This window comes from Myxine glutinosa, unplaced genomic scaffold (genome assembly GCF_964187855.1).
Source record: "Myxine glutinosa unplaced genomic scaffold, kmMyxGlut1.1 SCAFFOLD_1728, whole genome shotgun sequence".
Classification (NCBI taxonomy): domain Eukaryota; kingdom Metazoa; phylum Chordata; class Myxini; order Myxiniformes; family Myxinidae; genus Myxine; species Myxine glutinosa.
Genome location: NW_027617823.1, coordinates 56,475 through 83,910, shown reverse-complemented (window position 1 = coordinate 83,910; position 27,436 = coordinate 56,475). Strand labels below are relative to the sequence as shown.

The 27,436-nt window shown below is 46.1% G+C and overlaps 1 long non-coding RNA gene across 1 annotated transcript; it reads right to left on the bottom strand.

Annotated features, from left to right (window-relative positions):
• Positions 1 to 21,230: 21,230 nt before the first annotated feature.
• Positions 21,231 to 23,396, bottom strand: LOC144889208 (uncharacterized). Its single transcript, XR_013621644.1, has 2 exons — positions 23,271 to 23,396; positions 21,231 to 23,149 (listed from the first exon to the last, which is right to left on the bottom strand). It is a non-coding gene; the product is annotated as an uncharacterized LOC144889208 (long non-coding RNA).
• Between the last annotated feature and the right edge of the window lie 4,040 nt (positions 23,397 to 27,436).

Sequence of the window (27,436 nt, the reverse complement as noted above, 5' to 3'; positions counted from 1 at the left end):
GGGAGTCCAAACCTGAGAATGCTGGAGACTAAAGCTGAAATTGTGAAAACTAAATAGCCTATTTTACTCCTGGGGATCCCAGGATTACCCACCGAAAATATCTTTGCGATCGGTTCAGCAGTTTTTACGGTACCTTCGAAGAGACAGACAGACATTTGGTGAACTATCACTGACTTGAGGTGAACTGACTATGACTATCCGCTTCTTTGTTATAGTAAGATGCTATTCCGACGCCGACCGCGTGGGGAGGATTTTATATACCATCTGGGAGTAAGGACAGGTCATTCCGCTCTCTCTTGTGTCTTCGAGTTGGTAAGATTGCTGCAAGACATGTTCTACATTTGCTAATATCTCTGCAATGGCGTAACAGCAATGAAAGTGCTCACAGATGCTTGCTAAACAGCTTTTGTGTTCTCTTTGTAGATCAGTTGCATTCAAGTGAATAAAAGCTCACAGCTTTGGAGTTCTAGGTGAATTGTTTCGTTGTACCACACATTAACTGAAGCATAAAATAAAAAAAGCCTTCAATTTCCGAAAAGCCTTTTCATTTGGGCCTCCCAATTGAAGCCCCACCCCTAGGGCGGGTACCGTTGTTCGACGTAAGATGACGTCACAATGAACGTAATGCGAACGCGAATATTATGCGGGAGTCCAAACCTGAGAATGCTGGAGACTAAAGCTGAAATTGGGAAAACTAAATAGCCTATTTTACTCCTGGGGATCCCAGGATTATCCACCCAAAATATCTTTGCGATCGGTTCAGCTGTTTTTACGGTACCTTCGAACGGACAGACAGACGGACATTTGGTGAATTATAGTAAGATGTTATTATCTTCTTCTTCTTTTCTTTTTTTTGGGGGGGGATACAACATCGAGGCTCGTGTAAGAGCTAACATTAATGACAAAAAAACAAACGGACACATAAGACATAATAAAGGGAGCGGGAGACAAGATGGGGAGAGAGGGGGAAGCACACAAGTACAACATTTGAGAGCAGGGACATCAGGAGATCTGTGGAAGGGAGAGGGCTTGGGGGGAGTAGGAGTGGGAAGGGAGTGGGGGGTGGGAGAGGTTAAAAACACATGGACACAGCTAGGACTTCCAGGAAAGAAGTCGGTATTTCAGAAAAGTGGATCTGGGGTGAATTAACGTGGGTAGAAAAGATCAAGGTTTTGGATAAGGGAAGATAAGAGATAGTGGTGAACAGCTGTTTTAAAGACCTGGAGGGAGGAGAGGAATTGAAGAGAGTGTGGGAGTTTCCACGAATCAGAGCTGAATCTCTGGATGCTTCCAGAGACAGGAGTAAATAGGAATGAAGGAGTGAAGGTGAGCAGAGAGCCTTGATTTTGGCAGTTTCACCAAAAGAGGGTTGCTGGAAGATCTTGTGCGTCCTGCTGGAATATTTGGGGGGCAGAGCACAGACAGAGCAGGGGGAGCAAGGCCGGAGAGGAGTCGGTAGAAGACAGAAAAATCACCTACCTGCCTGCGGTGAGTGAGTGAAAGGCCCTCGGAATTAGCTTCATCGCAGGAGATTCCAATGATTCTGAAAGCTTTGGTTTCAACAGCGTGAAGCCGAGCAAGGTGTGAGGCAGGAGCACCAGTCCAGAGGGGAGAGCAGTATTCCATTGAGCTGCGGATGAAAGCCTTGTATGTGGTGAGGAGCTCAGGTGTGCCAAGGAAGGACTTCGCCCGACGGAGGATGCCCAGTCGGCGACTGGCTTTGGAGGCCAGCTTGGAAATGTGATTTTCCCAGGAAAAATTATGGCAGATTATGAGACCCAAGAGCTTGAGTGACAGAACTTCTTGGAGAGGATTGTTGAGAAAGTAAATGGGAGGGTTTTCCAGACGGTCTTTTCGGAGAGACATCGTGAGAGTGTGAGATTTGTCAGGATTGAAAGACATGTTCCACTTGTTTGACCAGTTTGTGATTTTGTCCAGGTCTGCAGAGAGTGAGGAGGCTGCAGACTGCCGATCTGAGGGAAGAGGAATGGAGCAGCAGAGAGTGGAGTCATCAGCAAAGAGGTAGAGAGGATTTTCCAGAGAGTTAGAGAGATCATTGATGAAGACCAGAAAAAGCACAGGGCCCAGAACACTGCCTTGGGGAACTCCAGCCTGAACAGGAAGAGGAGATGAGAGAAATCCATTCAGGGCCACACGTTGACTATGACACTATAGTAATAATATATCAAAATTTAATGTTAAATCACGATTGCATTTTGATTATATCAAACCAACGAACCATCGTAAACTGTTTACTTCTGGATTCAGGAGGAAGGTTCGTGTCGATCCCATTTCAAAATCATAATTGTATTGAGGAATTTGTGAAACCTCCTACCTACCTTGCGACACCCGCTGGGACCCCTGAACTTTCCAGAGAAGGTTATTATATTTCCTTTTAGTAAAATATGCAACTGTAATGATTACTAAACATGTCCCCCTGTCATGTGACCAGATCCTCAGCTCTGATCGGTGAAAGTTTGTGACAGACATACATACATACACACACTCGGGTGGACAGACAAACACTGTTCCAGATGGCATTGCCCTATGGGCCATGCAGTGAAAACTCTGTTGGTACTCGGATTGAAATAAATAAATAAATAAACCCTACAGCTGTATCATCACAGGCCATGTAGTGACAGTACATACTTGTAAAAATATATGGACTGGCAAGGTAATTGTAATGAAAGCACCCAGCTAAAGATCTTATCAGATTCTGTCTTACAGGGCCTCTGTGTGAGAGGCTGTAGCTACATTATACCTCACAAGGGGGCGTATATATCTCAAAACCTAACACCCAATTGGATCAGCATATGGTCACCATGGTAATGTGTGAGCTTGTCGAGGTGCATTGTTTTCCCTGCACTGTGGTTGCAATTGAAGTTCATTGCCCACCTCCCACTCCCCCCACCCTCCCAGGCTCCTCTCCAGCCTTTTCCCTGTAATCTCTTGGTGAACCCTTTGAGCTATATAGATATCAAGTGCACAAAAAATGATGGTGTTCTGACCCTTCCTCCTTTTTTTTCTTTCCCCCTCACCCCCTTTTCCCAACTCTCCCCACCTTTCTTTTCCACTCCACTTGAATCCCTCTGGCTTTTGTCAAATTTATTTATGTTTATCTCCTGACCTCCTTGCACACCTCAAATGTTGATGGTCCTGATCACCGACATAAACCCCAATCACATCCTTGAAGCCATTTTCCCTTTATTCTCTGACGCTAGTCATTTATTGGTGTGAGTGGGTTTGCAGACTCGCCTCATAATGACCCAGCTATGAACTGTCAGTCATCCTGGTGTTTCACAGGCTGGGCGATTCATCAACGTGTGTGTGTGTCGTCCCTCGGATGGACGTGAAACAGCGTCCCGTCTGCTGGCATTAGTTGGTGTCCGTGAAGAGTCGGAGAGCTATAACCGGCGCGGTGAACAATTTGACGATTCCTGCTCTAACCTACAGGGGGCATTGCATCAGGTAAAGTGCATGTTTCTGGTGGGGTGGGAGCAATTTTGAATTCGGCAAAGAAACACAATGGCCTGCTCATTTTGAAAGTCAACATGTGATACTTTCTTGAAAGGAAAAAGCAATACTGACGCCTGATCCAAAAAGATGGAGAATTTCATGCTGCAAAGCTGCGTCTGTGAAGCATCAGTCAGGGAGGGATTGCAGTGTACAGGGAATCGAACCCAGACGAGACAACGCAAAGTACCATGACACAAACACTGTGCAATATCCAACAAAATATTCAACACGAGATAACAAGACGAGCATTCCGCGAAGACAACGCAGTAATGGCTGGAAAGCATCCAGGTTCATATGCGTGGATTCCAAGAAGATAAGGAAGTTGTTTCACGAAATCGGATCTCGCGAGATCTTGGAGACGGCGGCAGGGATTTTCGAAGCTCCACACGGTCTCTACGTTTTTCGAAGTTAAGTCTGTTCACAATTGTATTTTGTCGAAACTGTATTTATCTTTCGGCGTGTGAAGTTATTGTGTGCAACTTTGGTTGTTTCTCGGTGTTTATCTTTCATAAATTGATCGTCTGTTTGCCGTGTCGCGAGCAAGGCCTTGTACAGTGTGCACTGTACAACCTTGAGGCTTTGTTTTTCTCTCAGTGGTCCGTCGTTTGTGATCCAATAACTTTCGTTCTCTGTATTCCCAGTCTTTTCACCCATAGCCTACTTCCTTGTGTAAATCTCAACTAAAAAAAAAACAAAAAAAAAAACAACATTTCCTTCTCTGTTCTCATTCGTTTATTCATTCTTATTCGTTCGTTCGTTCTTCGACCACGTGTTTCTCCCCCATTTCCCCAGATAGTTTTCACTCATTAACCTTCAATGTTTACACTTTCCCCTCAAGTTATGTATTCCGTCATATTTTATAACACCTTTTTCTTCTTCTTCTTTAAAAGGCTGCTTTCGACTTGCTCACCAAATCAATTCATCCCAAAAAAAATATCCATCTCCTATAGTGCCTTTGTTCTACATTCCCTAAACTCTCCTGCACTCCATCCTCCATCCAGCGTCCTTAAACGTATTTTTAACTCGAAGGTCACAAGAAACTCATTTTGCAATAAATGTTCGTTTCCCATAAATCGTACACTTTCAAAAATCCAATCTCACCCCTCCCCTCCAAATCTTCCCCATAACCCCTCCCCTCCAAATCTTCCCCATCACCCCTCCCCTCCAAATCTTCCCCATCAACCATCCCTTTCAAATCTCCCCCCTTGCCCCCTCCCTCCTAAACTACTCCCTCACCCCTCCCCGCCAAGACGCCCCCTCGCCCCTCCCCTCCTAGACTCCTGCCTCACCCCTCCCCTCCAAATCTCCCCCATATCCCATCCCTTTCAAATCCCTCCCCTTGTCCCTTCCCTCCCAAACTCCCCCCTCACCCCTCCCCTTCAAATCTCCCCACCCTCATTGCTTCTCAATTTCCCCCCGCTCACTCCCCCTCCTCAAAGCGTCCTCCCCGCTTCTTCCCCCTTCAAACTCTCACCTCCATCTCCCCCAACCTTCTGCCTCGCTCTTCCCCCTCCTCAAATAACACCTCATTGTGGCTCACCCAATCACCATCAAACCTTTTGTCCACCCCATCCTTCCCTTTCTCCGAGCTATTCTGAAATCTCTGACACACCTTCAACAGCTCTCCCTACCTCTTCCACCTCTTCCACATCTTACCCTACCCCTCCTCCCCCCTGTTCTGTATCTGATGCTCCCCCTTCCTCTTCATTAACGGTATGGACCTCAAACATCCGGGGCCTTCGTTCAAACTTAACTGATCTCTCCATACAGGTTGCTTCTGTCAAACCAGACGTGATCTGCTTAACAGAAACTTTCCTCCTTTATGATGTCTCTGATTCCATAGTATCTCTCCCGGGCTACTCCCTCCTCCGGTATGATAGACCTGAGCCTCGTCCTGGAGGCGGGGTTGCTATCTTTATCAAAAACTCTCTTCCTCACTCGCCCTGCACTGCACTCTCTCCACCTCACCCCCAGGAATACCTCTGGCTACGGCTTCCCCTTCGCTCCCACCTCTTGTTCATATGTGTGTTGTACCGTCCACCAAACAGTGATGACTCCATCTACATCTCGCTGTCTGATGATATGGACCAACTTCTATCTACTCATCCCAACTCTCTCTTCCTCATATGTGGTGATTTCAACTGTCATCATGCCAGTTGGCTGGGTGTGGGTACCTCTCTCACCAGCCATGGCTCCTCAGCAAAGGACTTCTGCGACTCACTGGGACTGACACAATCTGTCAATTTCCCGACCCGGATCTCAGTCAACGGAACATCTTCTCTTCTGGACTTGGTTATGACTAACTTCCCTGAAAATGTCTGCTGCTCTTCTTCTGCTCCGATCGGATCATCTGATCATGTCCTTGTTAAAGTGGACATCTCTCTGACCATCCTCAGGGAGCCTGCTCAGCGTCGACGAGTCTGGCATTTCACTCAGGCCAACTGGCACGGTCTTCAAGCAGCCATCAATCATCTGGACTGGTCTCCCATCTCTACCACCTCTGACATCAACTCATCCTGGGAATTCTTCCAAAGTAAATTGCTCTCTCTCATGCACAGATTTATCCCATCTCGTCTTCAGTTGTCATACCCTTCCTCCCGTCCATGGTACACGGAATCTTGTGGTGAGGCTGTTGCCCAGAAACAACTTGCCTTCGTCTCCTGGAAAGCAAATCCAACGGAAGGAAATCTCATTTCCTTTCACAAAGCCCGAAACAAGTGTGTGTCCACCCTCAGGAGAGCCAGGAAACAATATCTCTCCGTTCTCAAGACCGAACTCTCTTATCTGTCTCCCTCTTCCAAATCCTGGTGGCGTCTGGTCAAATCCGTTTCTGGTGTTTGTTCCCCCTCCATCCCCTCCCTTACCTCAAACGGCTACACAGCTGACTCCGCACGTGAAAAAGCTGAATGCCTCAACTCTGTGTTTGCCTCTAAATCTTGTGTCCCAAACCCATCCCTCTCTGTACCCACCATACCCAGTCGTACCCTGCTGCTCCTGGACTCCGTGTCCTTTCCTCCTGACAAGGTGGAAAAGTTTCTGTCAACCCTCGACTCTGATTCTGCAACTGGACCCGACGGCATCAGCCCACGGGTCCTAAAATCCTGCTCTGCTGCTCTATCTCACCCTCTCTCTGTTCTCTTCACCCTCTCTTTTGCTCAAGGTCAACTGCCATCTGCTTGGAAATCAGCCAACATCACCGCTTTGCACAAAAAAGGTGCAAAAACAGATCCTAGCAACTACAGACCAATCAGCCTTCTCCCAATTATCAGCAAAGTCATGGAATCCATCATTGCTTCTGATATGAAATCTTTCCTCTTCTCCAATGGCTTGATCTCTGATCATCAATTTGGTTTCAGACCAGGTCACTCTACTCTGGACATGCTGCTTCTGCTGTCTCAACAATGGATGGAGGTCCTCAATGCCAAACAGGAAATTAGAGCTGTCTCCCTCGACATATCACGTGCCTTCGACACGGTCTGGCACCCCGCTCTGCTCACCAAACTCTCCTCCTTTGGTATCCATGGAAATCTCCACGCATGGCTCGCAGACTTCCTCTCTAGTCGTCGTCAACGTGTGGCCCTGAATGGGTTTCTCTCATCTCCTCTTCCTGTTCAGGCTGGAGTTCCCCAAGGCAGTGTTCTGGGCCCCGTGCTTTTTCTGGTCTTCATCAATGATCTCTCTGACTCTCTCGAAAATCCTCTCTATCTCTTTGCTGATGACTCCACTCTCTGCCGCTCCATTCCTCTTCCCTCAGATCGGCAGTCTGCTGCCTCCTCACTCTCTGAAGACCTGGACAAAATCACAGACTGGTCAAACAAGTGGAACATGTCTTTCAATCCTGACAAATCTCACACTCTTACTATGTCTCTCCGAAAAGATCGACTGGACAACCCTCCCATCTACTTTCTCAACAATCCTCTCCAAGAAGTTCTGTCGCTCAAGATTTTGGGTCTCACTATCTGCCATGATCTTTCTTGGGAAAACCACATTTCCAAGCTGGCCTCCAAAGCCAGTCGCCGACTGGGCATCCTCCGTCGTGCGAAGTCCTTCCTCGGCACACCTGAGCTCCTCACCACATACAAGGCTTTCATCCGCAGCTCAATGGAATACTGTTCTCCCCTATGGGCCGGTGCTCCTGCCTCACACCTAGCTCGGCTTCACGCTGTTGAAACCAAAGCTTTCAGAATTATTGGAATCTCCCGCGATGAAGCTATCTCTGAGGGCCTTTCACTCACTCACCGCAGGCAGGTAGGTGGTCTTTCTGTCTTCTACCGACTCCTCTCCGGCCTTGCACCCCCAGCTCTCTCTGTGCTCTGTCCCCCAAATATTCCTACAGGTCGCACAAGATCTGCCAGCAACCCTCTGATGGTTAAACTGCCGAAATCTCGGCTCTCCGCTCACCTTCACTCTTTCATTCCTCTTTTCTCCCGCCTCTGGAACAAACTCCCTCACTCCCTTCAATCCCACTCCTCCCTCCAGGTCTTTAAAACAGCTGTTCACCACCATCTCTTATCTTCCCCCATCCAAAACCTTGATCTTTTCTACCCCCGCTAATTCACCCCAGATCCACCTTGTTTGAAATTCCAACTTCTTTCCTGGAAGTCCTGGCAGTGTCCATATGTTTTATACCTCTCCCACTGCCCCCTTCCCACGCCCCCCCCCCCCAAAGCCCTCGCCCTCTCTCAGATCTCTCGATGTCTCCATGTCTCTCGGTCCCTGCTCTCAAATGTTGTGTTTGTGTCCTTCCCCCTCTCTCCCCATCTTGTCTACCGCTCCCTATGTTATGTTTTATGTGTCGGTTTGTCTTTCTGTGTGTTCATGTGATTAATGTTCGCTCTTTCACGAGCCTCGATATTGTATACAAAAAAAAAAAAAAAAAAAAAAAAAAAAAAAAAAAAAAAAAAAAAAAAAAAAAAAAAAAAAAAAAAAAAAAAAAAATTTGTTTGCACTATTTGTCAGTTTGGTCAAATGTATTTCGATGAATTGGATTACTTCGATTGTTCGAATTTGATGAATTATTACAGTAATTTCTGAATGGCAACAAATAACTGTAATCAGCCCATGTATTTTGCTTTGACTTGGTCTTCCGCTTCCTGTTGATGGAAACTTACTTCTCTGCCAGTAAACCGTGTGTGTGTGTGTGTGTGTGTGTGTGTGTGTGTGTGTGTGTGTGTGTGTGTGTGTGTGTGTGTGTGTGTGTGTGTGTGTGTGTGTGTGTGTTGTTGAGTATAATATGTGCATATAATATGCAGTATTTGTCACATATAATATGTGCGTATATATTATATACAGTACATGTCACATAAAATATGTGCATATATAATATACAGGAGATGTCATATAATATGTGTGTATAATATACAGCATATGTTAAGTATAATATGTGTATATAATATGCAGTATTTGTCACATATAATATGTGTATATAATATGCAGTATTTGTCACATATAATATGTGTATTTAATATACAGTATATGTCACATATAATATGTGTATTTAATATACAGTATATGTCACATATAATATGTGCATATATAATATACAGTGTATGCCAAGTATAATATGTGTGCATATAATTTCCAGTATAGATCAAGTGTAACATGTGTGTATAATATACAGTATATGTCACATAGAATGTGTGTGTATAATATACAGTACATGTCACATAAAATATGTGCATATATAATATACAGGAGATGTCATATAATATGTGTGTATAATATACAGCATATGTTAAGTATAATATGTGTATATAATATGCAGTATTTGTCACATATAATATGTGTATATAATATGCAGTATTTGTCACATATAATATGTGTATTTAATATACAGTATATGTCACATATAATATGTGCATATATAATATACAGTGTATGCCAAGTATAATATGTGTGCATATAATTTCCAGTATAGATCAAGTGTAACATGTGTGTATAATATACAGTATATGTCACATATAATATGTGCGTATATAATATACAGTATAGGTCAAGTATAATTTGTGTATATAATATACAGTATATGTCATATAATATGTGCGTATATAATTTCGAGTATATGTCAAGTATAATGTGTATATAATATACAGTATATGTCACATATAATATGTGTGTATATAATATACAGTACATGTCACATGTAATATGTGTATATAATATACAGTATATGTGAAGTATAATATGTGTATATAATATTGTCGTGCAACTCCCCCTCGGTTAAGACCGGGGAAATCGCGGATGGAAACGAGCTTACTTGAGGCGTCCGGGTCAATGGCGGATTTGCTATACATGTGCTGGGGAAAGACGGAAAGAAGAAGAAATGGCGAGATTTACCTGGTGGTCCACGCGCAGTCTCCAACCTGCGAAAGTAACTCACAATGAAAACGGAATTATGTACAAAAATAAATATTTATTAACGGTACCCGAGAACAATGGACGCGACGGTAAAAATTAAACCCCCTAGTGAGCGCTCTTACACACCGACTTCGAACACAAGACAAATGGGAGAATATGAATATAAACGTTTCGTTGTGTTTGTGAATGCGAGCTTATCTCAGTCTGGCAGTGACAGGGATCGCCTGTCTCGAGCGTGTCGTCCGACGCAGCTCCGGTCGGCGGGAAGTAGGCCTCGTTCCACCCCCGTTTGCGCTCCACCAGGCCCAAGTACGTCGCTGCATGGCAAGCCTCGCGTCCCCGCGCGGTCCTTCACGAGGTCCGTGCGTGAATGCCGGGTAAGAGAATCGTTGGCGCGCCAACGTCTTTCCAACGTCCAATGAGTGAGGGTCCAAACGGGACGAAGTTCAACACAAGAGAAGGTCCAGCGCAAAGGGACAGTCCAAAAGCAAGAGGGCAAAGGGAAGAGAGAAAAATGCCGGTGAGCGAGAGGTTTTACTCGCCGTCACGTGACGTCAGCCCTGCTCTCCTCCAACCAGCGTGACGCCCCTTGACCTCTCAAATCTCCCGATCGTGTTGGTGTCCTCTCATTGGCCGAGCGCTTTTTTGCCCTTCATGTCATGCCATCAGTCGGTGGCCAATCAGTGTGTCGCTCCTTCCACCAATCACGGGGAAGCTTTCTGCCCCTCCCCCGACCAATTACATGTCCTTCCCTACTCTCCAATCAGCGACCTGCTCTTACTCGCCCCTCCCCCGTATCAATCAAGAGTCCTTCTGGGCATGGCTATTGCCTGCCTGGTCGATGTCTGATCGCCGTGGTGTACCACTGCGTGGTTGCTTCAGGTCTGTTCTTCCAAAGTCATTGTGGTGGCGGGGGAATTTAATTAGTGTGTGCACTAATGGATCTATCTACTGTATGTGATGTATTGCCATAAGGGACACCGGGATCATCACAGAGGGGCCTACACACAATGGAATTAGCATAATCCCTAGGACTACTTAACATACCCTGCCCCGTCATGGCAGGGACGAAGATACACCTTAATCCAAACAAACCGCCTAAACAGGACTTATTACAGGTGAGGTTTCCTATCACGACAGCCGAAGCATGATACCTATGCAGATCTACCTGGATCTATATATCCCCCTACCCAACCGACATAACAATATACAGTATATGTTAAGTATAATATGTGTGCATGTAATAATATACAGTTATAATATACAGTATATTTCAAGTATAAGATGTGTGTATATAATATACAGTCTATGTCAAGTATATGTGTGCATATAAGTTCCAGTATAGGTCAAGTATAATTTGTGTGTTTAATAATATTGTTGCGAATATGGAATTTGGCCTCCATATCCGCTTGTAAATATTCCCCTATTTTCTCCAATACTCCCCAACTTTCCCCAATCCCCCATTCCCTAGTCCTATTGCATGTAAATAACAATCAGTAGAGCCGACCTTCCCCTTATTCCCCCATTAAATGTCGTGCCCAGGTCCACCGCACCACACGTAGACAACTTTCGGACATCTTCCTAGTTATTCTTAGTCTATGTCAGTTAAGGCCTCGTCTCCATTAATTATGACTCTTCGTTGCACCAGAATGTGATTATATGGCATCAGTAGTGAGTTTAGGACCTTTCCCATACCTCCTTCCATCTTCCCATACCTCCTTCCATCTTCTTCCCCAACCAACTATGGCTGCAGCAACGGAGGGGATGGGAGATGGCGGCGGAGCGGGGGAGGATGCGTCCTCACACCGGCTCGATTAGCGCCATTGACCACGCGCTCCACGGGGTTACCACGAAGGGGCTCCTTGTCAGCTCCTCGTCAAGGGCGGAGCCTGGTAAACCCCCCCGCACGCACCCAATGAGAAGCAACGTGCCGATTCCATCTGGGGCGGCGCTAACGAGCCGAGGGCGTGTCACTCCCCGCCGGATATACGCGGCCCCGCGCCGGATGTGACGACAGATGCGCCCCGAGCTGGAGAAAGAAGGACCTGCGAGCGCTGAGAGAGAAAGGCCCGCCTGTGAAAGAACGTCCCCTCCGAGCGCTGTGAAACCTCCCGCATCTCTGGACCGGACCGGGTCGATTCTAACCTTTGAGCACAGGTGCACCTGGAGCCATCGCTACCCGCCTGTCCTTTCCATCAACCCCCGTGTGAGTCAGCCGTTGTCCCGTTTGCCTGTCGTCTGTTGGGGAATAATATAAGATTGTGTCTAAGTGCTTGTCTTTCTATGTTGTACCTCTCGTCCCTGTAATCTGACCTTCCGTAACGAATATAATCTCCTCCGGAGGTCTTGAGAACCGTATCCCTGGTGTCGTCATTTTATAACCCAGCCGGGTGTCTTCTTTTTCTTATTGAGCCAGCGTGGCGCGGCTTCGTCAACGTCGAGTATAATCGGTAACTTGTGCAGACGTGGTCATACCAAAACCGCTCGGTAAACTAACATCTAAGCCACGTCAGTAACAATATTTTATTTTTTTAAGAAATGTTTGCAAAATAATTAAAAATGAAATACAGAAATATTTAATAAAATATACGTATTCAATCCTCCCCCCCCCCCCCCCACCCCCAACCCCCTCTCTGCATCGGCTTTGATATCAGCCTCGCTGTATCAGTTTCACAGCTGAGTGTGTATCAGTCTGTGTCAGCGTTGTCCGTCTGGATATGGGGAGTCTTTCCCATTCTTCTTTGCAGATTTGTTCAAGCTCTGTCAAATTGGATGGGGGACGTCAGTGAACAGCAATATTCAAGTCTTTCTTCAGATTCTCAATGGGAGTCAAATCTCGGCTTTGGCTGGGCCACTCGAGGACTTTCTTGGTCTTGTTCTGAAGCCAATTCAGTGTTGCTTTGGCTGTATGCTTGGGGTCATTGTCCTATTGGAACGGAAATATTTGCCGCAGACTAAAGTCTTTTGCACTCTGAAGCACGTTCTCCTCAAGGATTTGCCTATACAGTATTTGGCTCCATTCATTGTTCCCTCTATCCTTACAAGTCTCCCAGTCCCTGCCACAGAAAAGCATCCCCATAGTGTACTGCCATGACCATGCTTCACGGTAGGGATGGTGTCAGATGGGTGATGAGCTGTGCTTGGTTTCTGCCAGACATAGCGCTTTGCATTCAGGCCAAAGTGTTCAATTTTCGTCTCATCAGACCACAGAGACTTTTGCCTCATGTTCTCCGTCCGAGTCTTTCACCTGCCTTTTTGCAAACTCCAGATGTGCTGTCATGTGCTTTTTCTTGGGAGTGCCTTCCATCTGGTGACTCGGCCATAAAACCTAGATTTGTGAAGTGCTGCAGAGAATGTTGTCCTTCTGGAAGATTCTCCCATCTCAGCCCAGGAACTCTGTAGTTCTGTCAGATTGGTCATTGGGTTCTTGGTCACCTCCCTGACCAAGGTCCTTCTTGCCTGGGTGCTCAGTTTGGTTGGACGGCCAGCTCTAAGAAGAGTCTGGGTAGTTCTGTATTCTTTCCACTTCCTAATGATGGAGCACAATGTGCTCTTGGGAACTTTCAACACTCTAGAAATTGTTTTTTTTTTACCCTTCCCCAGATCTATGCCTCCTCACAATCCTATTTCGGCGTTCTACAGACAGTTCTTTGGACTTCATGGTGGAGTTTCTGTTCTGACATGCTATGTCAACTGTGGGACCTTATATAGAAAGCTAAGTTTCTTTTAGTTCGGCAGTTAAGAGGAAGCATCGTTCTTTCTTTTTTTCTTTTTTTCTCTTTTTTTTGTATACAAGATCGAGGCTCGTGAAAGAGCGAACATTAATCACACAGAAAGACAAACAGACACATAAAACAAATAACATCGGGAGCGGTAGACAAGATGGGGAGAGAGGGGGAAGGACACAAACACAACATTTGAGAGCAGGGACCGAGAGACATGGAGACATCGAGAGAAATGTGGGAGGGAGAGGGCTTTGTGGAGGAGGCATGGGAAGGGGGGGGGGGGGGGTGGGAGAGGGATAAAACATATGGACACTGCCAGGACTTCCAGGAAAGAAGTTGGAATTTCAAACAAGGTGGATCCGGGGTGAATTAATGGGGGTAGAAAAGATCAAGGTTTTGGATGGGGGAGCATTTTTTCAGGAAAGCACCAAATTTGGCACAGATGTAGTATGGACCTATACAATTGTTTTCCTGAGGGGCGCCCAAAAATTCAGAAAATTCAAAAAATCCAAAAAAATGTCCTGGATGCTGTGAAAAAGGGGAGAAAACGGGTATTGATTCGAACTGTAGATTCTGATATTGTGGTCTTGGCAATAGCACACTACTTTACCTACCAGCCACATGGTGTGGAGGAACTCTGGATTGCCATTGGCACTGGTAAAAGCTACCGCAACCTTGCCATCCATAAAATTGCCACCGGCCTTGGCCGCAGGAAGTCCGAGTCTTTGCCATTATTTCATGCCTTCACTGGCTGCGACACAGTGTCATTTTTTGCCCAAATTGGGAAAAAGACAGCCTGGAAGGCTTGGGAGGCATACCCCAGCATCACGCAGACCTTTCATGCTCTCGCTTATAGGCCATCTGTGGACGCTATTACTATGGAACTACAGAGCATAGAAAGATATGTTGCCATCCTCTATGACCGGACTACCGAGATAAAGACAGTGAATGACATGCTCCGACACTTGTTCACGAAGAAGGCAAGAACAATTGATCACATTCCCCCAACAGCAGACGCCTTCGAACAACACCTAAAACATGCATGTTTTCAGGCTGGACACGTATGGAGTCAGGCACTTGTGCCCTACCCAGAACTTCCATCACCAGCTGATTGGGGCTGGATGAAAACAGGGACTTCTTGGACACCAATTTGGACCACAATACCACTGATACAGGAGGCATGTTCAGAGCTTACAAGCTGCCATTGTAAGTCGGCCTGTAAAGGCAACTGTAAATGCTCCAGGGCAAATCTGCCCTGCACATCACTGTGTGACTGCGATGGACAGTGCTTGTAGTACTACGCGTCTCTGCGAGAGCCTCCACCTTTCAAGTGCCCACAATATTTTAAGTTAAAACTGCAACTGTGTGTAACTTTGATTAATTAATACCATTCCATTATTATCAGAGACCAATAAAACAATGTGTATCACTTGGAATTGAAATTTTACCTAAAATACTATGAGAGATTCAAGGAAAATGGAAACACCATGGCGGCCATCTTGAAATTAAAGATTATGGATGCCAATCTTTATGCAATTGATCCCATTGGATTCAGAGACCATGAAAACATGGGGTAAGACACTGGAACTGTGGTGTTATCGCTCATAGTATAGAAGTTATTGAGGGAAATAGGTCACAGAGGGCGGTCATGTTGAAATTCAATATGGCGGCCACCAGGGGTTCTGAATTTTTGGGCGCCCCTCAGGAAAACAATTGTATAGGTCCATACTACACCTGTGCCAAATTTGGTGCGTTCCTGAAAAAATGAACGATACGCCCTATTTTTCGGTCTTAACTGCCCTAGTATAGGTACTTCTAAATCATGTCCAATCAATAATTAAATTGGCGACAGGTAGACTCCAATGAAGTTGTGGAGACATCTCAAGGGTGATCAGAGGAAATTGATACATCTGAGCTCAATTTGGAGTGTCATAGCAAAGGGTTTGAATACTTATTGAGATTATCAAGACATTTCAGATTTTCATTTTTAATTGTTTTATAAATTATTAAAATAAAAAAAATACACTTTGACGTCATGTGGTATTTTGTGTAGATCATTGACAAAAAATATTGGGGTGAGAGTCTGGAGGGAAGGTGGTGGGTTGGAAGGAAGGACGAAAAGGGTGTAGTGGGAGTCTGGAAGGATGTAGGTGGGAGTCCGGAGGGGGAGATAAGGGTGTGAGGAGGGACCCTGCATTGCCCAGCAACGCCGGGTACCTTTGCTCGTAATCAAATAAACCTGAAGCATTCCAATTAATTTGAGAGCTTCATGGAGATCCAATTTTTCATTCATGCCATTCCTTCATTTCATTCAATTCATTTCATTCCTTCATTCATTCATCATTTTTCATCCATTCCAATTTTTTTTATTTTTTTTTTTCATGGAGATCAACGCCTGGAAAACAACAGATCTTGCAAACCACTTTTGACCAAACGAGTGTTACATTTCGTTTTTGGTAATTATGGAAGAGGTCTCACAGAACCATCTCATTAAAAATAGAGCAAACGTACCTGGTTATGTTTGTTTATATGCGACCAAAAACATCTTCTTCTTCTTCTTCAAATAATATTACCACCCAAAACACAGTCCGTGAACTCTTAATTACGTTTAGACTGCTGAGACCCATCAGAACTTTGACGTCCCTTAAGACCACCAAGACCCCTGAAGACCCGAAATACCATTAAAGACCCAAAAAGACCCTGAAGACCCAAAACAGCCAAAAGACTCTGAAGACCCAAAAGCCCCTGGAGACCCAAAATACCCAAAAGACCCTGAAGACCCCAAAGACCCAAAACACCCAAAATACCCTAAAAGGCCCTGAGGATCCAAAAGACCCTGAAGACCCAAATGGCCCTGAAGACCAAAAAGACCCCAAAGACCCAAAATACCCTGAAGACCCAAAACACCCTTAATACCACCAAGACCCCTGAAGACCCAAAATACCCTTAAAGACCCCAAAAGACCCTGAAGACCCAAAACAGCCAAAAGACTCTGAAGACCCACAAGACACCAGAGACCCAAAAGACCCAAAAGACCCCGAAGACCCCTAAGACACCTAAGACCTTAAACACCACAAAGACCGAAAATACCCTTAAAGGCCCTGAGGATCCAAAAAACCCTGAAGACCCAAATGGTCCCGAAGACCCAAAAGACCCAAAAGACCCAGAAGACCCAAAACACCCCAAAGAACCAAAATACCCTCAAAGGCCCAGAGGATCCAAAATACCCTGAAGACCCAAATGGCCCCGAAGACCCCAAAAAACCACGAAGACCCAAAACACCCTGAAGACTCAAAATAACCCAAAGACCAAAAAGACCCCGAATACCCAAAAGACCCCGAAAACCCAAAACACCCTAAAGACCCTTAAAGACCCTAAAGACCCAAACTACCCCTAAGACACCTAAGACCTTAAACACCACAAAGACCAAAAATACCCTTAAAGGCCATGAGGATCCAAAAGACCCTGATGACCCAAATGGCCCCAAAGACCCAAAATACCCCAAAGACTCAAAACACCGCGAAGACCCAAAATAATCCGAAGACCCAAAACACCCCAAGACCCAAAAGATTCTTAAAGATTCAGAGGAACCAAAACACCATTAAGACCCAAAAGCCTCTGAAGACCCAAAACATCCCAAATATCCAAAATACCCTGAAAGGCCCAGAGAATCCAAAAGACCCCGAAGACCCAAAACACTCTGAAGACCCAAAACACCCAGGAAACCCCAAAGACCCAAAACACCCAGAAGACCCAGAAGACCCCAAAGACCCAAAACACCCTGAATGCCCCAGAGACACTTAAATACCCTTTAGATCCAAAAGTCCCTTAAACACCCAGAAGAACCAAAATACCCTTAAGACCCAAAAACCCCTGAAGACCCAAAACACCCCAAAGACCCAAAATACCTGAAAGGCCCTGAGGATCCAAAAGACCCTGAAGACCCAAATAGCTCCAAAGACCCAAAAGAACCCGAATACCCAAAATAATCTGAAGACACTAAAGACCCCAAAGACCCAAAAACACACTGAAGACCACAAAGACCCTTAAAGACCCTAAATACCCAAAAGGCACCTAAGACCTTAAACACCACAAAGACCAAAAATACCCTTAAAAGCCCAGAGGATCCAAAAGACCCTGAAGACCCAAATGGCCCCAAAGACCCAAAACACACTGAAGACCACAAAGACCCTTAAAGACCCTAAATACCCAAAAGGCCCCTAAGACCTTAAACACCACAAAGACCAAAATACCCTTAAAGGCCCAGAGGATCCAAAAGACCCTGAAGACTCAAATGGCCCCAAAGACCCAAAACACTCTGAAGACCCAAAACACCCCAAAGACCCAAAATATTCTTAAAGATTCAGAGGAACCAAAAGATCCTTAAGACCCAAAAGCCCATGCTGACCCAAAACACCCCAAAATTCCAATACCCTTAAACGCCCAGATGATCCAAAATACCCTGAAGACCCAAAACACCCCAAAGACCCAAAACACCCAGGAGGCCCAAAAGACCCAAAAGACCCAAAACACACTGAAGACCCAAAACACCCTGAAGACTCTAGAGATCCTTAAATACCCTTTAGACCCAAAATACCCTTAAATACCCAGAAGAACCAAAATACAACAAAAACCCTTAAATACCCAGAGGAACCAAAAGATCCTTAAGACCCAAAAGCCCTTGAAGACTCAAAACACCCCAAAGACCCAAATGGCCCTGAAGACCCAAAACACCATGAAGATCCAAAACACCATGAAGACCCAAAAGACACCGAAATGGTCAAAGATGCCTATCCCTATGAAACCACGTGTGGTGAGACGGGCGGAGCGCACCGAGTCACGCTCGTTTTAACAAAACACGAGTTCAAAACAGAGATTGACATCAATATGACAAATTTCACAACTGAGTGTGTAGGAGGTCTCCTTCAAACTTCCTACTTCAAATAGGCTCCACAATGTGAGGAGCCTGCCCACAACGTTATTATTATTCTGAAGTGTCTTGAGTGAAGTTAAAGTTCTTTTTTCCTCCATGGGCAGAGGTTATGTTTTCACCCATGTCTGTCTGTTTGTGTGCTGGATATTTCAAAAAGTTGTGGACGGATTTGGATGAAATTTTGTGGACATGTTGGGTATGTGACAAGGTCGAATTATTTAGATTTTGGTGAAGATGCGGATCCAGATATGAGAATTTTTAAGTGTGTCTTGACCATTGAGAGATAGCACCATAAATGATATATAGCACGACATCTCAAAACGTTGTGGACGGATTATGACAAAACTTGGTGGTTGAGTTAGATGTGTGACAAGGACGAATTGATTCGATTTTGGTGAAGACCCAGATCTGGATACGAGAGTTTTTTATTATTATTTATTCTTTACCATTGACAGATTGAGCCAAAACCAATATATAGCTGGTGAGTCATAAGTCCCAGGACACGGTTTTAGTTGCTTGTCCAATATTTGATTATACCATGTATTTATACTGTTTTTCCAGATAATATAAATAAGACCGTACATTAAACCAAGATGACAGACACCAGTCAATTTACAGTGAAGAGAGGCTGGTAGCAGTGATGTGGTACCACTAGAGGAGAAAAACAAACAAGACAAAGAAACAGGAGAAAGCAGATTTCGAGGAGCATTTTGGAAATCCAGCATCGTCAAAATCAAATCTTCATCTTTAGGGAAAAAGGTATTTCAGACTGGAAGAGTACTCGACAGGAAGCGCAGCGGACGACCAAAAATTCGTTATTTTGCAATTCAAAACATTAAAACATCCATTCTCAGATCTCCGAAAAAAAATCATTGCGGAAACGTTCTGCAGAGTTGGGTGTTTTGTATTCATTGTCGCACAATGAAAGAGTCCTCCACATGAAACCATATACACCAAATGTGATTTGTGAATTGTCAGAGGTAAATCATGAAAACAGGTTGACAGCTCGTGACAAATTGCACAGCACTTCCATACAATTCCGAAAAGATCAAATGTTATGTTTAGTGACGTTTACCTCAGTTCATCTCCACGCAATGTTTACTTTTGGAGTGATGCTAATCCACATTATGTTGAAGAAGTGCAAGACCATCCTCCACATGTTATGGTTTGGGTGGCGTTACCTGCCCACCACCTCAATGATCCTTACGTTTTGATGTGTCGGTCAACCAGCAGTCATATCTGCATATGTTGGAGTATTACCTCACACCTGAACTTGAACAACGTGGGATACAATTATTACTCCTGTTATTTTGCATTACTGTTAGTACTGTAATATGTTTTTACTCCTGGGACCTCTGACTCACCATATAGAATGATATTTGAAAGTTTATTGGGGCCCGATGTGTTCTGCTGGATCATGGATTGGGTGGTGGAGGCTATGCGCTCCACCGAGTGCGTCATTGTAGTTCGACGTGGGATCATGAAGGATTAACGATGTGTTCGCTCATCCCATAGTCATCCAAGTTCTGCCCTAAGAATGACTCGAGTCGCAACCGCCATGTATATTTTAAATTGTAAATGTGAGCATTTATAAGTACAAGTTTTACCATTGTATTCGTTTGGAATTATGTTTATCTATTATTACATCATTGAATTTTAATGATGATTGTCTGAGCAAGATCTATTTGGCTCGAGATCCCACTCCGAGGTGGATCTCCATTTTGCTTCAATCTTCTCTGAAACCTTGCTCTGAAATATGAAGAATCTTTTAACTGTTGGAAGTCTCAACTCTGATCATGAAGGCACTTTCAACAGCACCTAACCCTATTTATACCTTTACCTGCTCCTTATAACTCTCTCTCTCTCTCTCTTTGTCTCCTTGTTTCCGAAATACTGTATACACCTGGGGAAAACTCAGTATGCAAAGCATTTAGCTCGCAATAAACCTTCATGCGTGTGGACAAAAACAACGTCTTGCAGGGCTCCGTTTCACGCGCGAGCAGTGTGACGTCATAATGACGTGTCACGAGCCTTGTTTGCTGTGCGCGTGTGCGTCATGGAAATTCCAATCTTCGTTAATCATAATTGGCGCTTGGAGCATACTTTCAATTGACGGTGAACAACAAAGACCACTTTTTTGGTTCATTTTAAGCCTAACTCGACCGTTATCTTACGTTTTGTTGCATCACTGCAGGTGTTCTCCAGCATGTTTAATCTTGTCCCGTATTAGTGTTCGGATGTGACAAGTTCGGCCCACGCTCTCTGCGTGATTCCCACTCACCGAGCAAGACCAGGATGACACACTCCATGCCAATGCTCATCCAAACGTTGTTTGTCAAACCAATGAGTCACCATTCGAGGGATTATTCTATGGAGACCTGTTTGAACCAGCTTGCCCGGATTCTCCCCGATCTATAAGGGCTTTCCATGACTCATTGCCTTAAGCACATCACCTTTCATTTTGAACGTGATGATGTCATAAGTTAAAGTATTATCAAACAATTCTGCGTTATAGTTACGCGAAATTGTACCAGTCAATTAAAATAGTTGGCCACGCCCACAGGCTCAATTGTGACGATTGGTGACGTCATTAAGAGGGCCAGGTGCGGTCGCTCCATTAAATCTGCCGAAGGTACCTGTGTACTTTAAAAAATTTATCGTCATCTACGATATATTGAACATTCCTTGGACACAAGGGATATGGGTTTGTTTTTTTAAAATCGTTTATTGCACCGCTCACGAGCAGGTGCAACCATCCACAAAAAGTGTGTAATAAGTTACGCGACAGGTAGCACCACAAAGTGTTCATGTAAAACAAAAGACTCCGAGTGAAAAGGCAATCATCGGTATTGATCTCGGATCGATATACAACACGTTGGTTCCCGCAAAACGCGCGTTTGAAGGACTGATGAAAGTCACGTGCAATCGCGGAAAGTTTGAAAAAGTTCAGGGTCAAGTATAAGGCAGTTTTGTTGTCGCGGACAAAGTTCAGGGTAACCGGAGGATGGAGCCGGGAGCCCAGCAAGTCATCAGGGCTATGGTCCAGTGGGGTCCAGGCTCCAGCCACGGGTCCAACGAGGCTCAGCAAGCCACCAGGGCTATGGTCCATTGGTCCAGGCTCCAGTCATGGGTCCAGCGAGGTTCAGCAAGCCACCAGGGCTATGGTCCAGTGGGGGTACAGCCACGGATCCAGCGAGGCTCAGCAAGCCACCAGGGCTATGGTCCAGTGGAGTCCATCCACGGGTCCAGCGAGGTTCAGCAAGCGGCTAGGGCTATGGTCTAGGCTCCAGTCATGGGTCCAGCAAGGCTCAGCAAGCCACCAGGGCTATGGTCCAGTGGGGGTACAGCCACGGGTCCAGCGAGGCTCAGCAAGCCACCAGGGCTATGGTCCAGTGGAGTCCATCCACGGGTCCAGCGAGGTTCAGCAAGCGGCTAGGGCTATGGTCTAGGCTCCAGTCATGGGTCCAGCAAGGCTCAGCAAGCCACCAGGGCTATGGTCCAGGCTCCAGTCATGGGTCCAGCAAGGTTCAGCAAGCCACCAGGGCTGGTCCAGTGGGGTCCAGGCTCCAGGCACAGGTCCGGCGAGGCTCAGCAAGCCACCAGGGCTATGGTCCAGTGGCGTCCATCCACGGGTCCAGGGAGGTTCAGCAAACCACCAGGGATGGTCCAGTGTGGTCCAGGCTCCAGCCACAAGTCCGGCGAGGCTCACCAAGCCACCAGGGCTATGGTCCAGGCTCAAGCCACAGGTCCGGCGAGGCTCAGCAAGCCACCAGGGCTATGGTCCAGGCTCCAGGCACAGGTCCGGCGAGGCTCAGCAAGCCACCAGGGCTATGGTCCAGGCTCCAGCCACAGGTCCGGCGAGGCTGAGCAAGCCACCAGGGCTATGGTCCAGGCTCCAGTCATGTGTCCAGCGAGGTTCAGCAAGCCACCAGGGCTATGGTCCAGGCTCCAAGCGAGCCAGGTGGATGCGCCAGTCGGGGTGTTTGCACACTCATGTGTTCGGGTTGATTCACGATCGCGGGGGCGATGTCCGTCGCTGGTTCGTCCGCGGTTCGTGATACGGCTCCGAGGCGAGCCTTCTTTGGGGGAGAGCACTCAGTTTCGGGGTCTCCGTGTACCGCGTTCAGGGTCTGCACGCAACGTTTCCGTGGAGAGGTCTGCGTGGTAGCGTCCATGGAGGAATCCCATCGGACAGGTAGAGACGAAGCACATGGGGACGGCGTACGGGAAGCGGCGTTATCACCCCCAGAGGGAGATTCCGAAACGCTGATCCTGACGTCAGAACAATCCATGGGCTCCACGGAGGAGGACGGGCCGAGCGCCGGTGTCGTGTCTTCAACCGGAGCCGAGGCTCGTTGGTCGTAAAATCGCCGGTACTTGTCGCTCAGGTAAGCGTGCTTCGCGTTCCGCAGAACGTACGACACGAGGAGACTTCGGTGCAGCTGAAGACCCCCACGCTGTGCCCGACATCCCTGTATCTTCGCGAGCGAGACCGTGATCAGGTACTTGGGATCCATTGTCATCGGCTTTGGCGAAACACAAAGTCTCCCAGGGCTCAGGTTTTATGTGTTCCGAACGAGCACCGAGCGACACGCCCCGTCAAAATGGGAGTGACAAACTACGGGAAAAGGGGAACCTGACGTCACCCACGCCACAACCAAACCACAGCCGTTTCCGCCGACGCTTCGAAAACGTTCGTTCAACAAAACTTTCATTAAAAAAAAGAAAATAATTCGCACCTCCATACGAGTTTTCCCGAACCGTGTCGGGATATAATCATCCAGCGCGAACTAAAGCGAACTCTGCTCTCCTGTTGGGCTCCGCGTGCTCTCGGGAAGACGATCCCGGCTTCCGCAACCTATTATGGTCAAAGGACGCGCCGGCGGAACGGGGGGGGGGGGGGCCCCAAGGACTGGTGTGACGTCACATGCACGCGCGACGCTGCCGTGACAATCACCTGGCCGAGTGCCGATTCATGACGCCGGTCAACAATAGTTGAACGTCTTTCAACGTTCACGCAAATATGATAAATAATGTAAATGTATTCATTAATTAAAACGTTTTTTCACCACTTGTTCAACCCACGGCGAGAAGTTCCCAGCGGCTGGTTTTTGCGGCGAGGGGTCAAACAAAGAAAGGAGGGCTTGGGGGCAGCGTCTGGGGAAAGAATTCCACGAATTCCGTCAACAGCAATGGTGGTGGTGGATCGTGGTGGACTGGTGGTCACTGGAGGAAGTGGGGGGAGGGGCAGCTTTGGGGGGCTCTGCAGGAAATACCAATAATACTGCGGGAAGCGTGGAGGTGTTTTCCTGCGCACCGGACGTGCCTTCGGGACATATACAGAGCGACATTTTATTTATATATATATATATATATATACACAGACTTGGCATTTAAGGCCGAGAAAAATATATTTTCGGTCTCTGGTCGGCGCGCGCCTCCATTTTGTCCCTGCGCGTCAACATTTTTTTTTTTTTCAAATTTCCAACGGTACCAACAACATGGTAACAATGGTACCAACAACAGCGCGCGCCTCTTGTTGCCGCGCCGGCGCGCTATCTCGGGGAATACGAGTCTGTGAGGGTCGCCATTGATATTGACGTTCGCGCACGGTTCTCCCCTACAAAGCTCCCTTTAGTTTGTCCAAATCCAACCAGCCGTTCCAAAGATATGAGTAGTTTTGTGTGCCGTGACGTCATGAATCCAATCGGCTGGATATTGTAATTGTCATTTATTGAAACGAAGATGTTCGTTGTCGGGTTCGTGTGAAGCAACCAGAAGGCCGAGAGAGCTGCGGGTGGTCTCGTTAGTTAGGCCTGGATCCTATCTCGTTTGACATGAAGTTGTAACTGTCTGTGATAATCTGGTGGACTAGGAGAAGAGATCGTGGGAGACCATCAGTATGGATTCAAGCGCCTCCACGTTCGCCATTTAGCCCAGCTGCGCATGCGCCGATTTGAATAACACCATACAGCCCATCTGCGCATGCACGGCTTTGATACACATGCATCGTGTCATCCCGTACACGAAGATTGGTCCTGGGGTGTCGTCATTTGCGCATGCGCGGTTTTTTTCAGCATTCAAATGCTTCGGCAATCGCCTGTTAGACCACTTGCGCATGCGCAGTGTTGACGCGATCGACACGTTGGAATGTTTGACAGAACGGCGAGGTGATCTCGAGAACGAAATGGCAGTCTATAATATGCTTGAAGAACTTAATGATTTTCAGGATAAATACATTTTAAAATAACTTAAGCTTGTGTTCATTATTTACAAAAAGGCCTACCAGTCCCATTGGCTGTCTTTAATTTATCTCTAGATGGCGCCACGGCAGATGAGGAGGACCACAAGGCATGGAGACACAAAAACACCTTTATATGTGCAATCCATGCTTAAAAAAAAAAAAAACGGGAAAAAAAACCGCATCGCCACATCAATTCTGGAAGTTTGGTCTGACCAGAGACCAGCAATATATTTTTTTCGGCCTAATATGGAATATTTTTTTTTTCTTGACTTGGGTTTACTTTCTTAACTCGGTATATCAATCTGGTGAGTTTCTTTTGCACTTTGGTGATTTATTTGTTAAAAGAACCATGACACTGATTGTCTGTCACAGCAAGAAGTCCACAACAGGATTATATCACAGGTGGCGTGGCAAAATGTATGGACAGGTGCATTTGATCATTGGCTTCACAGTCGGGTATACAAGGGTTGTTGCGTTCTGTATCAGTGGAAAACAACTGCTGCACGTCTCCAAAAGTTATTGCCGCTTCCTCTGGAGATGGTCCATCAACTCGACAATGCTGTTTGTCATGGAGTGGTGGCTTTACGAAATTACGGCATGAAACAGAGTGCTATTGCTCGGCAGTATGGCATCACTCAAGGTCAAGTGTCAAAGATCCTGAAACGAAATGCTCAGAGGGATGTCCCTACTCCAATACCGAGGCCAGGACGTCCCCGCAGAACCACAAGGAGGGATGATTGCCAGCTGCTCCGGTTAGTCCACAATGGCCATACCAAGTCAGCTAATCGGCTTAGGGCTGAGTGGCAGCAACTGACAAATGTGCCTGTATCCAGAAGGCTAGTCAACCAACGACTGGTTCAAGCAGGCTATCGTGCCAGGCGTCCCCTGAGGAAGCCACGCCTGACCAGACAACACCACCAGCGCCGATTGCAGTGGGCCACAGAGCACCGTCAATGGCAGCCAGGACACTGGAATCACGTGATCTTCAGTGCCGAGTCTAGATTTCTGGTCTATCGTCAAGATAGCCGCGTCCGAGTGCGCAGACAAGTGCATGAAGCCTACAACAAAGATTGTATAGTGCCAAGAGTCCAAGCTGGAGGTGGTGGGGTGACCGTTTGGGCTGCTTTTCATGCAGGGGGCAAAACTGACCTGGTTGTTCTGAATGGAAACCTGAACCAGTTCAAGTACAGGGCCATTCTGGAAGAAACATTGCTTCCATTTGCTCGTGCAGCCTTTCGAGGAAACTGTCTTCCAAGATGACACTGCACGGCCTCATCGTGCTCGCATGATCCAACACTTTCTTGCTGACCGTGCTGTAGAGCATATGGAGCGGCCTGCCATGTCCCTGGATATGAATCCGATAGAGAACTTGTGGGCAGAATTAACGCGTCAAATCGACCACTTGAACCAGCAGCCGACCTCTGTGCGTGAATTGCAGCAGGCTATTGTCACTGCATGGCAAGCGATTCCTGTCCAAACCTTGGCAAATCTCGTGAACAGCATGCCTCAACATGTACGTGCTCTCCTGAATGCTCGTGGGGGTTACACGAAGGACTGAACTGTAATTTTACTGTCCGTAATCCCAGTCGTAATTTAACTTTTGTTTAAAAAAAAAAAAATTTGGCTAATGTGCAAAATAAAGAGGTACTTCTGGAAAACGTACAGAAGTTTAACACAGTACTGTCCATGAATTGAGTGCGATATCAGTTTACATCACTTTCAAGGATCAATTTATTTGTTTCGAAATGTCAAATGTGGTGTTTGTTTCTTTTGAAGGTCACATTAACAAAATCTAGAATAATTTCAACATAATTCCAATGAACTTTTGGTTCTAAGACATCTAAAAAAGTAAGTTCACCCCCACAAAAAAAAAATTCCATATTAAATGCCAAGTCTGTATTTACCGATATGAACAGTGATGTGGCTTTTATCTTACTAGAATTCACCAAATGTCTGTCCGTCTGTTCCCAGGTACCGCAAAAATGGCTGGACCGATCACAACGAAATTTTGGGTGGGTAATCCTGGGACCCCCTGGAGTAAAATAGACTATATTGTTTTTCCAATTTTTCTAAGTTTTCCAATTTTCCCAAACACAATGGAATAATATTTACCGATATGAACAGTGATGTGGCTTTTATTGAAATTCTACAAATACTGTTTAGATTTTGATGATGTGCGTGTGATATGATTTAACGTATGTTTACATAAATCGTTTAAAATAAAATAAAAAGCCTTCAATTTCTGATATTTTGCCTTTTCATTTGGCCCACCCAATTGAAGCCCTGCCCTTAGGGCAGGTACCGTTGCTAGTATATATAATTTCAAAACACATGGCCACAAGTGTGCCTCACTGACTAGGTCCTCAGCTGAGGTCCTCTGCATCATCTCGATAAGGTCAGCTAAGGTGGGCGAACAGGGACACAGATACGCCACCACATGCAGCAGCTACACCCAGATGTGGACATACCCCCATCCCCAGCCAGTGAGAACACAGACTACAACAACAAAACCGCCTCCACTCCCAGGATCCACAGCCCCTCACCCACTCACTCACACCAACAAAAACACCTAACCGACCACCACCCTTACAACATGCACCACTCAAACAAAAACACATTCTTGCCCACACCCACTCCTGCAACACACACACACACACACAC